This window comes from Leptidea sinapis, chromosome 3 (genome assembly GCF_905404315.1).
Source record: "Leptidea sinapis chromosome 3, ilLepSina1.1, whole genome shotgun sequence".
NCBI lineage: Eukaryota > Metazoa > Arthropoda > Insecta > Lepidoptera > Pieridae > Leptidea > Leptidea sinapis.
The window spans coordinates 17,512,269-17,529,756 of record NC_066267.1 but is presented as its reverse complement, the minus strand read 5'-3'; the positions used below and the strand labels follow the sequence as shown (position 1 = coordinate 17,529,756).

At 41.0% G+C, this 17,488-nt stretch overlaps 1 pseudogene; it reads left to right on the top strand.

Annotated features, from left to right (window-relative positions):
- Positions 1–17,488, top strand: part of LOC126979357 (RNA-binding protein squid-like) — a 118,630-nt pseudogene that overhangs the window by 49,607 nt on the left and 51,535 nt on the right.

Below are 17,488 nucleotides of genomic sequence, written 5' to 3'. Positions count from 1 at the left end.
CATCGGGCATTCCACGGGGTTCGCATCTTGGTCCTTTTTTTATTTTTTATTTTTTTATAGAATAGGAGGACAAACGAGCGTATGGGTCTGGTGTTAAATGATCACCGCCGCCCACATTCTCTTGCAACACCAGAGGAATCACAAGAGCGTTGCCGGCCTTTAAGGTGTATGTGCTTTTTTTGAAGGTACCTATGTCGTAACGTCCCGGAAACACCGCACAAGGAAGCTCATTCCACAGCTTTGTAGTACGTTGAAGAAAGCTCCTTCAAACCGCACTGTGGAGGACTGCCACACATTAAGATGGTGGGAATGACATCCTAACTTGTGGCGTGCGAAGGTGGAATTCGGCGGCAGGAATCAGGTTAAACAGCTCTTCGGAACACTCCCCGTGATAAATGCGGTAGAAGACACACAATGAAGCGACGTCTCAACGCAACGCCAAGTGATCCAGCCCTTCACAGAGCACTGGGTCCCTGACAGTTCGAGCTAATACTGGGATGCGCCAGACCAGAGATGAGAGCAATACTCCATGTATAGCTGGACCTGCGCTTAGTAGAGCGCTAGAATGTGGGCTGGCTTGAAGTATTGCGGTGCTCTATTATTGACGCCCAGCTTCTTCGAAGCCAATTTGGCTTTGCCCTCCAGATGGCCATGGAATTGGCAATCGCTTGAGATATCGACACCCACCGACAAATGTGTTTTTTGTGGTAAACGCGTAAATTTGAGTCTTCTGGGAGTTCAATTGCACAAGGTTCAATTTACCCCATTCCGCGACCTTCTCAAGAGAGGACTCGATAGAAGACACAAGTTTATCCCGGCACTGGTCGACGATTTCCCGAGAGAGACCTGCTTGGCCCGTGTATACGGCCAGTGCTGTCGTCTGCACAGCAATGTATGTTGGAGGTGTGTAATAATATGTTATCATTGATATGCAGAAGAAACAGCGTGGGAGATAGCATTCACGGGCTTCGGGTTCGAACAATATCCGTCGACAACGACCTGTATGCTGCGCCCAGTAAGGAAGCTGGAGGTCCACTTGCTTAAGCTCTTGAGAAGCCCAAATGATGGAAGTTTTGAGAGGAGCGAACCGCTCACTCGTGTCCCCAGCAGGCTCACCGACTCACCGAGTAAATTCTCATACGGCGTCAATTTCACGCTACCACGGCAGCTGTGTTTTTCGATGTCGCGAAGGCCTTCGACAAGGTAAACGGCTTAGTATTCAAGCTGTATCAACTGGGAGTGCCAGACAGGCTCGTGCGCATCATACGAGCCTACCTTACTGATCGCTCCTTCCGATATCGAGTAGAGGGCACCCTATCCTCACCCAGACCCATCAGGTCTGGCGTGCCACAGGGTTCAGTCCTCTCTCCCACTCTTTTCTCGCTCTTCACGAGCGACATTCCCAAGTTTCCGAGTGTCCAGCTCGCTCAGTACAATGACGATACGGCCGCTCAACCTTGAGCAAAAACATTAAAGTGCTTCAAGCTGCCGTCAATGAACTAGGGAACTAGTTCAGAAAATGGCGGATTGAAGTGATCCCCACTAAGAGTGCAGCGGTACTTTTCGGTAACGCGAATAGCATCCGCGCTAAAAAACGACCGACCGACGTTATTAAATTGTATGAAACATCCATATCGCGGGTGAAGGATTACTAATACTTAGGAGTCATGTTCAACAGCAATATGAACTTCAAGAAACATATCGATACGGTATGCAATAGAGCCCGATTTGTCCTCTGTCGCCTTTATCCACTTTTGTGTGGGCAAAGCAAACTTCCGCTCAAACACAAAGTGACGCTGTACACAACCATCGTACGGCCCATACTGTCATACGCAAGCGTCGTGTTCGCGCACACCCGACCGACCTACTTACGTCGTTTGCACTTGCAACTTGAACTACTTAGTTCAAAATAAATTCACGCACATGGCAACCGGAGCCCCGTGGTTCATCCGTAACGTAGATCTTCACCGCGATCTAGAGCTTCCGACGATAGCTCAACACTTTAAAGAGATCTCAAAGAAGTTTGACAAGGCGCCTAACCATCCCAACATCTTGGTTAGGAAGGCATGTGGGTACACCCCCCTTCACCATAGCCTCAACCCAATAAGACGTCCCAGGCACGTCACGGTAGACCCAGATGACGACATCACCATCGCGAACGCGGCACCCACACAAACACCGACACAGACACGCACACACCGCCTTCGCAGGCGTAGGAGCGGTCAATCGCCGCAAACCACTGGCACTCGTCACTATGACGATGGCCAGCGGCCCGCAACCTAGATACACCACACTTTCTTTTGATACCCGACGAGACGTCCTCGTCCTGTAAGCGTTTCAACCCACTCACTCACGGACTGACTGACGGAGTGACTGACGGACTGACATACACCACTTACACACTCACTCAATCAACTCACAAACACACTCCACAAACATTACATAACATTACATAAAACCTTACCACACTCGCCGGCGAGTGTGTTCTCATCTTTTCATCGTTCATCTTCATTTTCATTCTCTCTCCTTCCCACAAGCACACAGCCGGTCCGAGGTTCGAGTCTCCTTAGGAAACGCCCCGCGACTATTGTTGCGTAGTCTTTGCGGCCTCCAAGTCCTATGTCCTATGTCGCTGTAAAAGCATGGCTAACAGCATAGAGGAGGTTTTAGTCGGTATTGGGTATCCGCTTACGCGGACACTCGAGTCCGACATATTACGCCCCGTTCCGGGGCGTAACTACGTAACTGTATTTCCTCCTCTAAAAAAAAGCCACAAGCACTTTGGCGAGTACATTTCATTAATAAAGTACATTTCATTAATTAATTAAAAAAAGTATAAAGTTTTTTCATAAAATTGAATGAAAGGGAATTTGTTTGAATTTAGGTGCGTTTTTATTGCAACGTTTAGTCTTGACTTTATAATTTTACCAAACATTTAAATAAAGTTAGCGTCAAAATTAATATTCTTTACGTCATGGAGCGACGTCATTTGACGGCAAATGAAATGCAAAGAGCTGTTGGAATTTTGCAAGCGGGAAGTAATCAATCTCAGGTATCTCGGCATTTTGGCATTCATAGAAGTGTTATTTGTCGTCTTTGGCAGCGCTACAATAATACAAGGGAACCCGCTGAACAGCATTCAGGCCGTAACAGGAGTACAACCACTTGGCAAGACCGGTACATACAACTGACTGCAAGACGCCAGCCGATGTTAACCGCTCGACAGATAAGTTTGAGGCTACAAAATTCAAGTCGTGTTGATGTAAGTCCCCAAACTGTGCGAAATCGACTGCATGAATACGGCCTACGAGCTCGACGCCCAGTTAGGTGCCCACCCATACGTCACGGGAATCGCGCTCGTCGAAATGAATGGTGTAGAGAACGGAGAACATGGCCCCAGGAACAATGGGATAAAATTATGTTTTCCGATGAGTCGCGATTAGGGTTTAGGCCTGATACAAGAACGGTGCGAGTGTACCTTCGGCCCGGAAATACTGATAGGCTCAGGTGCATTCAGGAAGTTCATCCATACAGCGGCTCAACAGTTATGGTATGGGCGGGTATTAATATGAAGAACAGGCGAACTGAGCTCGTTTTTGTAAATGGAAACATGAACGCTGAAAATTACGTTGAGGATATTCTCAGACCTTATGTCCATCCATTTGCACAAACCAATGCGCGTTCACATACATCTCGGTGAACCAGTCAATACTTGGCCAACGGAGAACGTCCGGTATTGCCCTGGCCTGCACAATCGCCAGACCTCAACCCCATCGAGCACGCATGGGACATGCTTCAGAGACGTGTTTTGAAGGACTTGGACGTACGTAGTGACAACAACCCAACAGCTGAAGGATTTGCTACAATTTCATTGGGAGCGAATACCGCAAGATGACATAAACAGTCTCATTAATTCAATGAATTATCGTTGCCGACAAGTTCTGAATAGCAGAGGAGGCCAGCCATACTTTGTATTTAATTATCCTATTCTTTCACAATAAATTATTTTTCTTTAGAAATTTGTTTTGTTAAAAAATGTTTAGTTGCATTTAAGTACCTTAGTTTCTGCAGTATATTCTAATATTGTTAATTTCTGTTATTAAAAGAACTTATAAAGACAACAGCTGTTGTTTTTACATCATAGGACCCTAAAAATATCATTTTAAAAATAAAATACGTTATATTGTGAAAAACCATCCTAAAATTTAAAATAGTACATGTTGTTTATTTATTTATTTATAGGACAACCAGTAGTTGTTACATTCTAATAATACGCTTAAAATATATCAAATATTAACAAATAATGAGTTGAATGTACAACAAATTAAGGTGTCACAACATGCACAGGCTTTGCTTCCGTGACACCAAGAAAACAATTATATAAAATAAAGCAAAAATTATAAAATCATGATATGAATTGGAAAAGAAGAAAAAAAAAGAAGAAGAAGAATATTAATCATATTTTGGCGCCTAACAATCTCGTAATATTTTTTTAAAAGCAGGTAAAGAATCTTCAAAAATATCTACTTCACCGCAGATGGAGTTATAAGTTCGTGATAGACGTGGTATGGGAGAAAATTGCTTAAGGTTAGTTTTGGCAAATGGCTGATGGAACAGGCCAGAACAGTTAAAGCACTGCGATAAGTTGAGACAACTTATCGCAGTACGATGGCAATAGCTTATGTACCCCACAAGAAAAAGCAATGTGCCATAAGAACCGTTTTTGAATGCGTTCAACTCTTAATTGATGAATGTTGTATTGAGGAGACCAAACGATGGTACAGTATTCTAGATTATGCGCATATGAGCATTATACAGGGTTATTTTAGATGTTGGATTGCGGAATTTTTTACAGTTACGGATGATGAAGCCTAGCATTTTTGAATATTTATTAATAACATTATCAATATGAGGCAGAAACGTTAATTTGTTATCAAAAAAACCCCTAAGTCTCTAATATTAGTTTTATCCTCTAGAACTAAACCATTAATGCTATATTGATTTCTGAGTATATCGCGGTTGCGAGTGAATGTGATAGAGTAACATTTACTTGTGTTCAATGTCATTTTATTACTAGCACACCATTTTTATATTGCATTAAGATCTTCTTGTAATAAAGCGCAATCTAAAGGGCTTGTTATAGTTCTGCATAACTTCAGGTCATCTGCAAAGAGATAAGTGCTACTGTGTTGGATGTGAGGTACAAATTGAACAGCCATGGCCCCAAAGGAGAACCCTGAGGTACTCCTGAGATCACTGCGTAATTGTCGGATTTGTAGCCCTTCACCGCTACCTATTGAGTTCTGTTGGATAAGTAGGAACTAAACCATTCCAAAAGCGTCCCGCCTATTCCATATAACTTTAATTTTTGCAATAAAATAATATGGCTAACTCTATGGAAGGCTTTTGCAAAGTCCATGTAAATAGCGCTTAATTGTACACCAGCATCAACTGCATTTACTATTTCATTATGGTATACAACCAAGTTAGTGCTCGTTGAACGGGATTGAGTGAATCCATGTTGCTCATGTACGAGAAGTTGTTTTGTATGGCTCTTTAAATACGGATAAAGCAATACTTCGAATAATTTCGCGAATACGTGACAGAATTGAGATGGGCCTATAATTCGAAAAATGTCTTTATCTCCGTTTTTATGGATAGGAGCTACTTTGGCAGTTTTCCATATATCAGGGAATATACCAGTAGAAAAAGACCTGTTTATTATAAGAAAAACTGGAAAACTCAAAGCTAGGCTGCACCTAGACACGAAATACGGTGGAATGCCATCTGGTCCAGCCCCTTTGTGAACATCAAGTTTCTTTTAACTGTTTTAGGATGCTTTTTCGACCAATATTAATTTTGCCAATAAAGTTAGTATTATGAACAGTTGTACTAATTTGTGTGGTTGGATGAGCTGAAGTATTATCAAACGTTGAAGAAAAGTAGTTGGCAAACAAGTTACAAGCTCTGCCCATCGGATGCAGTTGTATCATTGAGAGTCATATTTTGAGGTATCTGAACTAAATTACTGTGTTTATTTTTTAGATACGAATAAAAATATTTGGGATTAATTCTAATACTATCTTCAGCCCTTTGTATATAATTATTATAGCATGATGTAGCTAGTTGCTTACATCTCTTATTTAAGATTTGAAGCGAAATTTTATCTTAGGGGTTTTGATAGACCCTGTATTTATGTAAAAGTTAATTTTTCTGTTTTGTTAACTTAGTTAATTGCTTATTGAACCACGGTGGATACTTGTCTATAGCGACTCTAGTTTTAGGTACAAATTTTTCTTTTAGACTGTGTAATGAAGTGTAAAAATGCAATGACATTTGATTTACACTTTCACACTGAGAAAATTTCTTAGTCCATTCTATTTTATTTAGCTCTATGTTAATATTATTATAGTCAGCTCTGTAAAAGTTGTAGCGCAAAATATTATTGGTTTTTAGACAAGTACCATTGAAAGAATGTATTGTTATTTCTAAAGGAGTTGTGTTGTCAAACATTTCGACAAGCAATTCGTCGAGTTCTTCGCCAAGTACTTTACAAGTACTTCACCGAGTTCTTCGTATTTGTTATTGTTATTGACAAGTACTTCCATAGTAGTACTAGTAGATAGCGAAGTACTAAGTAAGTAAGTACTTGCACTTCACCGAGTTTTTCGTATTTGTTATTTTTATTGACAAGTACTTCGACAGCTTCTTCGACAAGTACTTCAACATTGTTATTGTTATCGTTATATCTTACATGCAAGTGTAAGTGCAAGTGCAAGTGCAAGTGCAAGTGCAAGTGCAAGTGCAAGTGCAGGTGCAAGTGTTGGCGCAAACGCAGGCGCAGGCGCAAGCGCAAGGGCAAGTGACAACGGTGCCAACGGTGACAACGGTGACAACGGTAACAACGGTGACAACGGTGACAAAGGTGACAACGGTGACAACGGTTATAACGGTGAACACGGTGACACCGGTGACAACGGTGACAACGGTGACAACAGTGACAATAATGACAACAGTGACAACAGTAACAACAGGGACAACAGTGACAACGGCGACAAAGGTGACAAGGGTGACAACGGTGACTACGGTGAGAACGGTGACAACGGTGACAACGGTGACAACGGTGACAAGGGTGACAAGTGTGACAAGGGTGACAAGGGTGACAAGGGTGACAACAGTGACAACAGTGAAAACTGTGACAACAGTGACAACGGTGACAACGGTGACAACGGTGACAACGGTGACAACGGTGACTACGGTGAGAACGGTGACAACGGTGACAACGGTGACAAGGGTGACAAGGGTGACAAGGGTGACAAGGGTGACAAGGGTGACAACAGTGACAACAGTGAAAACTGTGACAACAGTGACAACGGTGACAACGGTGACAACGTTGACAACGGTGACAACGGTGACAACGGTGACAACGTTGACAACGGTGACAACGGTGACAACGGTGACAACGTTGACAACGGTGACAACGGTGACAACGGTGACAACGGTGACAACGGTGACAACGGTGACAACGGTGACAACGGTGACAACGGTGACAACGGTGACAACGTTGATAACGGTGACAACGGTGACAACGGTGACAACGGTGACAACGGTGACAACGGTGACAACGGCGACAACGGTGACAACGGTGACAACGGTGACAACGGTGACAACGTTGATAACGGTGACAACGGTGAAAACGGTGACAACGTTGATAACAGTGACAACGGTGACAACGGTGACAACAGTGACAATAATGACAACAGTGACAACAGGGACAACAGTGACAACGGCGACAAAGGTGACAAGGGTGACAACGGTGATAACGGTGACAACTGACAACAGTATGACATGTTGACGAATAAAATAATACTTTCTAATAATGATAATCTCTTGATCTACTGAAACGATTTTAAAATTTTACTTACCAATAGAAAACCAAATTTTTTGTGAGTGTCTTATGTTATATTATATTAACCCGAAAAATGAAAAGGCTTTTTCGTGGTCGTGGTTGTCGGCTTTAAAAAGTAAGTCTGAGAAAAAACGGTCGAACACTAAAAATAATTTATTTGGCAAAACAACGTTTGCCTGGTCAGCTATTCAATGATATAGGAACTTGTTTCAAAAATTTAAATTACCTTCTCTACGCTGATGATATAAAAATATTTAAAATTGTGAAATCTGAACAAGATTATATAGATCTTCAGACAGATCTGGAATTTTCTGTGAAGTACTGTGCTTCAAATCAACTTTTCCTAAACGCTGACAAGTGCCATTTTCTTTACCATATCGACAGAATAGTTTCCAGGGCCTTCAAACGGATTATTAGACTGGGAAAGCCCTTTAAAAATGTCAATATAAAAATTTTATATTTTGCTTACGTTCGAAGTATTTTGGAGTTTGGATCTGTGGTCGCGGAGCCCAAAATATGCAGTACATATATCTAGAATAGAGAAAATTGAAAATAAATTTCTAAAATCTCAGAGAGGCCTATCATCAACTTTTAATAAGCGATACGATACCGATGCACTTCAGTTTAGTTACCTAAAGTGTATCGCTAAAATTCGTATCATGAAGTGCCTTTTACTGTAGGGTGTTTGGATCGTTTATGAAGAATGAACGAAATAAATTTGTCTGTGGTCCGCGGTGTGAGAAAGAGATGATTTTTGAAAGTGGGAGAGTCACGCTGCTGTCTTATGACGTCAGCACAATCGGGCCAGACTCGTCCGGGTTACTTACCACACTCGCACAGAATACCGGCGTGAAGTAGCGACCTAGTGCCGCTATGTTTCGCATAGGTTAGTGTCGAGGACCGGAGGCCATTTCCCCCAGTCCTTTCCCCCCCCCCCCAACAAAATATGAGAGCGGTCCTAAAAAATAAATTACCCCAGGAGGGTACCGGCTCTTGTAGAGCCGGAGAATCCCTCCCCGAGCATTCGCGCTCGGCCTGCCCCTCGTATTCTGGGGAGGGCACAGTACCGCGTATGTCACAGGACAAAAAGGGCAGCAACACCACGGCACCCCGCCCCACGCTTTTTGTGGACTTTTGTAACATCCGGGGAATTCACTCCAACTTAAACGCCGTCCACCACCACCTTGAGACGGCGCAGCCGGCCTTGTGTTTCCTTACGGAGACGCAGATATCTCGACCTAGCGATACGTTATATTTAACGTACCTCGGGTACAAAATTGAGCATAATTTCATGCCTCATGCCGGGGTATGTGTGTACGTTAGGGAGGATATCTGCTGTCGCCGTCTCGGCAATTTTGAGGGTAGGGGCCTGTCTACTCTCTGGCTCCGCGTAGATTTAGAGGACCGCGTCCGCATCTATGCGTGTGTCTACAGGTCCCATAGTGGTAACGCAGAAACGGATCACCTCATGGGCTGCGTTCAAGCGGCATTTGATGACGTGCTTGCTCAGATCCCCTCCGCTGAAATCGTAGTCTTGGGTGATTTCAACGGGCACAATGCCGAATGGCTTGGATCACGTACCACAGACTACGCAGGGCGATCTGTGCATAATTTTGCATTGGCGTATGGTCTGTCCCAATTGGTTGAGTCGCCGACGCGGCTCCCGGATGTGGATAGCCACATGCCGTCCTTATTAGATCTTCTGCTGACTACACATCCCGATGGTTACCAGGTCTCTGTCGACGCCCCTCTCGGAACGTCCGACCATTGCCTGGTCAGGAGTGTAGTGCCTATCCGACGCCAACGTCGCAGACCACAAGCGACCCGCCGCGTTTGGCACTACAAGTCAGCAGATTGGGATAGGATGCGTTCCTTTTTTGCATCCTACCCTTGGGGCAGGGTTTGTTTCCTTTCAGATGATCCTAGTGCCTGCGCCGTTGCAGTAGCCGATGTGATACTGCAGGGCATGGATATTTTTATACCAAGCTCTGTAGTACCGATTGGTGGCAGATCACAGCCCTGGTTCGATGCGTCAGTTAAAGCAGCATCTGACTGCAAAAAACAGGCGTATCGAACTTGGGTTGCGGCGCTGGGCTCAAAGGATCCGAACTGCAAAGTTCTGAAGAGGAAATATAACCGTGCCTCCAGATTTTTTAAGCGGCAAATCGCCCGTGCGAAATCGAAGCACGTCGTCAAAATTGGCGAGCAGCTTTCCAGTTACCCGACCGGAACACGCAAGTTCTGGTCGAAAGCTGCTCTTGGTAACTTCAACCAGCCGTCCATGCCGCCGTTGCTCATGAGGAATGACACCCTGGCCCATACGGCAAAAGAGAAAGCCGATCTCCTGTGCACTCTTTTTGCCTCCAACTCGACTCTTGACGATAACGGAAAAACACCGCCGACCATCCCGCGGTGTCAAAGCTCCATGCCTGAAGTACAGTTCCGACAGAAAACTGTTAGGCGAGCTCTGTTTTCGTTGGACGTCAGGAAGTCGAGCGGGCCGGATGGCATTTCTCCAATCGTGCTTAGAACGTGTGCCCCTGAGTTGACGCCGGTGCTAACGCGTTTATTCCGGCACTCTTATTCAAAAGGCGTAGTCCCTGATTCATGGAAGTCAGCCCTTGTCCATCCGATCCCATAAAAAGGAGACAGTTCGGATCCGGCAAACTACAGGCCTATTGCTATTACCTCCCTACTCTCCAAAATTATGGAGAGCATAATTAACCGCCAGCTCTTGGTATACCTTGAGGGTCACCAGTTGATCAACGACCGGCAGTACGGCTTTCGCCATGGTCGGTCGACTGGCGATCTTCTGGTATACCTAACACACAGATGGGCGGCGGCTATTGAAAGCAAGGGGGAAGGCCTGGCAGTTGGTCTGGATATAGCGAAGGCCTTTGATCGTGTATGGCACAAGGCGCTCCTCGCAAAACTTCCATCATTTGGGCTTACCTAGAGCTTATGCAAGTGGACCTCCAGCTTCCTCACTGGGCGCAGCATACAAGTCGTTGTCGACGGTTATTGCTCGAATCCCAAGCCCGTGAACGCTGGAGTGCCCCAAGGCTGTGTGCTATCTCCCACGCTGTTTCTTCTGCATATCAATGATATGTTGGACACCGCCAACATGCATTGCTATGCAGACGACAGCACTGGTGATGCCGTATACACGGGCCATGCAGGTCTCTCTCGGGAAAACGTCGACCAGTGCCGGGTGAAACTTGTGTCTTCTATCGAGTCCTCTCTCGAGAAGGTCGCGGAATGGGGTAAGTTGAACCTTGTCCAATTTAACCCCCAGAAGACTCAAGTTTGCGCGTTTACCACTAAAAAAACCCCATTTGCCGTATCACCGCTCTTCGAGAACACTTCCCTTAAAGCCTCGCCTAGTATCGGAATACTGGGTCTCGAAATCTCGAGCAATTGCCAATTCCGTGGCCATCTGGAGGGCAAAGCCAAACTGGCTTCAAAGAAACTGGGCGTCATAAATAGAGCACGGCAATACTTCAAGCCGGCCCACATTCTAGCGCTCTACAAAGCGCAGGTCCGGCCTCACATGGAGTATTGCTGTCATCTCTGGTCTGGCGCACCCCAGTATCAGCTCGATCCATTTGACCGCATGCAACGCAGAGCAGCTCGAATTGTCGGGGACCCAGTACTCTGTGAACGGCTGGATCACTTGGCGTTGCGTAGAGACGTCGCTTCATTGTGTGTCTTCTACCGCATTTATCACGGGGAGTGTTGCGAAGAGCTGTTCAACCTGATTCCTGCTGCGGTTTTCAAGGAGCTTTCTTCCTCGTACCACGAAGCTGTGGAATGAGCTTCCTTGTGCGGTGTTTCCGGGACGATACGACATGGGTACCTTCAAGAAAAGCGCGTACACCTTCCTTTAAGGCCGGCAACGCTCTTGTGATTCCTCTGGTGTTGCAGGAGAGTGTGGGCGGCGGTGATTACTTAACACCAGGTGACCCGTACGCTCGTTTGTCCTCCTATTCCATAAAAAAAAAAAAAAAAAAAAAAAAGATGATGCTCTACAGTTGTTGCATAAATTTGTCTCACTTACTCGAACTTTTTTTGCGTAGAAAATACTAAAAATACATTTTACAATTGCGCTTAAATTGTGCTTGCGTCAAATTATAAACCATAAAGACCTTTTTCGTACTTAGTAAATAACAGTAATATAAACAAATATAGTTCATTGAATTACAAATTAAAAGCTTAGGTGTTTTCGTAAAAATAACGAGTTATGGACGCATCTCCATTGATGTTTGATTTGACAGGAGCACAGAGTACATTTTGTTTTAATTCGTTCTTGCGAACAGGCTATAGCCCGGGCCCTTATTGCCTCGTCCTTAGTAATTTCATTTTTCGTATTTATTTCAGTAGTTTGTTTTACAAAAAAGTCCATTAAAGTATTGTCATCTCATCTTTCATCAATAAAATTTTCCTTTTGTGTATGTTTTCACTATTTTTAAAAAATGATTAACAACACGATTCACTTTCCTCTAAGGACGTAGCAACTTTTTTCGAATCGCTCACTTTGACACATAAGCTATCCAGTTTATGTTGAAATATTACCTCATGGTACAAATGAATGAACGAATTAAATTAGTTTGCGATTCGTTTGACATCATTTTTGACATTCATTGATATCATTACGATTTAATCAGTTCATTTGACGTCAACCAAAATTAGATAACGCTAATCACGTCGTGGTACGAAATAGCAAAGCAGTTCATTTTAGGTTGTCAATTGAATCGCAATAAGAGTTCATGGTAGGCCCGCTGGACGATCGTACTTGCAATATTTTCACTGATTACAAAACTAGTGCTGTTAGACATTAATTGCAATCCCTGCAATGTAGACGTATCTTTCTAGATTCTTTACTTCTTTATAAGATTCTAAGTAACCATATTGAATCCAACCTTCTCGTCGAGAGGATAAAGTGCAAAATCCCTCGTTATACATTCACGTTCAAAGTTTACTTTTTATGTTCAAACCTATAGTACCACAAATTATGCAAAACATACATTTTTTAAGACGCTCATGTAACTTTTATAATAAAAATTTTATAAATATTGACATTATATTCTCACTAAGTTTTTTTTGTATAGAATAGAGAGAGACAAACGAGCGTACGGGTCACCTGGTGTTAAGTGATCACCGCCGCCCACATTCTCTTGCAACACCAGAGGAATCACAAGAACGTTGCCGGCCTTTAGTATTAGTTTATATAAAAAAGAGTAAGTGAAGTGATGTTTGTTTAAAATGTTGTTTCTAGTTTTTATTTTTATTAGATGTTTAATGTAGTAACAATGTAAATGTTAGTTTTTAACTGAATATTTGTGAAATATATTTAAGGACGGTCCTTTTGCTTTGTAATTTTTATTTTGTGTTTAATTGTATTGAACTTTCAGTTTATTTGTGCTTAATATAAATTTGACTATATTTTTTAAAATCTATTTGATTTCCTAAATAAAAATTAAAAAAAATAACATATTAAAGATTTAATTTACACTTATTATGCAAACCTTTCTTTAATTTTAATAAAATACTATTATTATTTGTATGCGCTACCTATTGATAGGTTATAATAGAAATGAGAACCTCCTTTTTTTAAGTCGGTTAAAATGAGGTATCAAGCGAGTTACGAGCGGGTTATCACTAGTTAATATAATATTAACTTCGTGTTCGTTGAACCGAGAACAGAAAGAGCTTATACGACAAACAATACCGTTTCGTGCACAATCCTTAAATCTTGAAATAAAAGTATCTATATTTTAAGTATATTGGTCATATATTTCTTTTACGACCGCCCTTTCCAATTTCGGTCAATGGGTCGCAAAACAGTGATTCTGAAACTAGATGTTAAGTGATCTTTTTTGTGGAAATCGCCTTTGCACAAGATTTATTCTGTATGATATGAAGAAGAAATAAATTGAGTGAGTACTATAGATATATAGAGATATATAGATATAGATGAATTGTTTTAAAGACAAATATTGGCGGAATTAACACTAAAGAAAACTTAAATAATTTGTATAATTATGGATTTCCGCAAAGTAACGCCTTATTCAATATTAAATATAGAGATATTTAAATTTTTTAAATATTTTATCATTGCATTATTTTCTAGTACACACACTCACTGCAGATTTTCGATGTATTAACTATTAGCCTGATATTTTTTGGTATTTAGTTACTAATGGTGGAACATCATATTATTATAATAACGTTTTTTACTGACTTCAAAAAAGGAGGAAGTTCTCAATTCGTCGGTATGTTTTTTTATGTTTGTTACAGAAATATCGATACCCATTTTTTTTATTTGAAACCTGGTGCTTTCCATGAAGTTCCATTGCAATTTGGTCTAGATCTGACAGTGGCAACCATGAGAAAACTATAAAAGTCTTAAATTTGCTATAAATATGTGCGCGACAAATTTACGAACGTCGTACCCGTGACGTCGTTATGGTCAAGTCATTGTCAGAGTCAAATATGATGATCCACGGAACTCATTAACGACACACAGTACACGTTCTGTGGCAGAATTTCTGTCTCCATTCCTTAGGCGAATATTTTAATTTTTTTTAATTTAATGTTTTTTTATAATATAATAATAAATAACGGCTACAGATTATTAAAATATTACAATAGTTAAATTTAAGCTAAATTTAAATTAAATTGATATTATGGTAAGTTATAATCTAGAAATGTATTTTGTAAAATTTGCACGTCATAAATACACTTTTTAATATTTATGTAACATCAATCTAACATGTAATCTAACATGTTTAAGCAAATAAAAACTTTGACTTTTTAGCGCTAAAATGTGGGCTGGCTTAATTAATAGTGCCATGCTCTATATACGACGCCCAGCTTCTTGGATTCAAATTTGCCTTAATCTTTCAAGATTATAGCAGAATTTGCAATAGATTTCGAGACTAGTATTCCGAAACTTTACTACTAAATACTACACACATAGTATCATATTGGGAATTATAAAGCATAGAAACTATATTAAAATCAGTCTTATATATAAAGTTCTTAATCCAAAAAGAACGGCATTTCAAACGCAGACTTCAGCAAATTATTAAATTAAGTTATTGTTCTGAACAGGTTAGAATGAAGCGCTAAATGTGACGAGGACGGTGACATCACACAACAGTGAAAACTGCATTCAAATCAGTATAGTTCATAACGATTAAATGAATAATAAATATAAATATAATCTTCATCTTCACGTTTTTTGTCCGCGATGAACTTCCAAACGACTGAACTGATTTAAGTCAAATTGCACACTGTATGCAGTTTGATTCAACATGAGACATGGGATAGTTTTCATGACCCTTACTATTTTTTATGTTCACATTTTATTTCTGCATGAATAATTCTATGAGATAAATATTTGACGCACAGTTTTACAATTACTGTTCGGCTGTGGCACACTTTTTCATTGCAAGAACAGGGAAAAACGAAATTATTATTGTAATGATTGAACTACTACAAAGAAAGATTTTTAAGAATTATAAAAAACTACGTTTAGGAAAACTGACTTCGAAAACTGAAAACTATGAAATAACTTAATAGACATTAAATTTAATACACCTGTAATGCAAATCGTATACCCTTAATATCAATAAAATACTGTTATTTGTATGTGCTACCTATGGATAGGGTTTAAGGCTGTGCCTACCCGCTTGGGTTATTTGGTTCTAGACGATGCTATCCCGCTCAAAGTCACGCGTAGTGAGTGTAGGTACCTACCATCACATTTGGCCTGGCACCGACCTCAAACCAAAAAGTACATTATTAATATTGAAAGTGTAAAAGATTTGCATTAGAGGTGTATTAAATTAAATCTTTATTAAGTTATTTTATACTATTCAGTTTTCGAAGTCGGTTTTCTTAAACGTGGTTTTTTTCTTATATTTTAGTATCAATTATCAGATAAACTATAAGATTTTGTTGCTTTTTATTGTCATATATTAAGTATATATTTTTTAAGTAGCTATGTGTAGGCCTACGAACGGTTCCGCGTGCCTCAAACAATATAGATCCCCTATTTCAGGTTCTTGTTGAGACACTGAAATATCGTGAAGAACGTTTTTTTAGCTATGAACGACAGAACGGTAGCCTTAGACCCACTTATCAGCAAACGGGTTAATAATAATAACATATAATCAATCTTCGTTGGCGTACTACGTAGGTGTTGCGTAGAGACATCGCTTTATTGTGTGTCCTCTGCCGCATTTATCATGGGGAGTGTTCCGAGAGCTGTTTCACCTGATTCCTGCCGCCGAATTCTACCTTCGCACGACACGTCACAAGTTAGGATATCATCCCCACCATCTGGATGTGTGGCGGTCCTCCACAATGCGGTTTTGAAACTTTCTTCCACGTAGTAAAAAGCTGTGGAATGAACTTCCTTGTGCAGTGTTTCCGGGACGATACGACAGCTGCAGATTGGTAGGGTTTTTGAATAGACCCCCTATATGGGGTATTTTCATCGATGAAATAGTTTGTAGTTAATACTCCTAAAGTTTTATTACTACATGCCGGGACGCATTGTACATATATTATATATATATGCGAGTATATACTATGCGTCCCGCCGTGCAGTACTGTACTGTCCAGTAATTTAGTAGGCCGTAGTCTGGCTCAGATCGTATGTATCAAAGTGACGACAATAATTGTGATTCCATACAGAATTTTGGGTTAAAACCAGGTTCTGAGCGGCACTGCATTGGGCAGGATATTTGTAACTATATGTCATGATGTTCTAAATCAACATGTGAAATTTCATCATAATCAGTTGAGGTTGAGGAGGAGAACTGTTTCATAATCTTATCCAAACCAATAAAAATTGCAAGATTAAAACTTCGAAAACTCATCACAATGATCAATTAGCATTTCTGCATAAGTTTGCAATAGGATCTACAAAATATGATAATCCATACAAATTAAACACGACCTAGTTTCAAATATAACGACTTGGGGTTACATCGATATATCTGTGTCGGAAGCACGGGCTAGCAATAGACGCCGGTATTGATTAGCTGACAGAATAAACGGTCCTAATTGCTAATAATTTGCCTAATGACTGCTATCTTAGATTGATTGTTTGTGGTTTCAAAATGAACGTCTTCCCCTATTTACATCAGGTATAATAAATTGCAAGAGTTTTCAAAGTTTGACGTAAATCTTTGATACTCTAATTTTCTAAGGTTATCATATCATTCCTCTAAATCTCTACTCTTATTATGACCCTCTCTCTCTTTGTCTAACTCACTTTTAGAAGATTACGTCAACGCGCTATCAATATTGGTTCCGTTTTAAAGAAGTTTAAGTACTATTGCAATAGTTCAATCGTTGTATTGTTGAGCTCATTATGTAACAAAGAAAATGTAAAGAATTGGTCTCCGCTGCGCTCACACTAGATAGTGCAGGCGTAGTCGCAAAGTGCGGCAACTAATACTTCGCCCAAGTGGGTACGATACTCGAGTACGTGCCAGTCTCGAACAATGTGTTGCGTTAATTTGCTACATTTTCTATTAAAGTTTGCTTAATTGAGACTAAAATGCC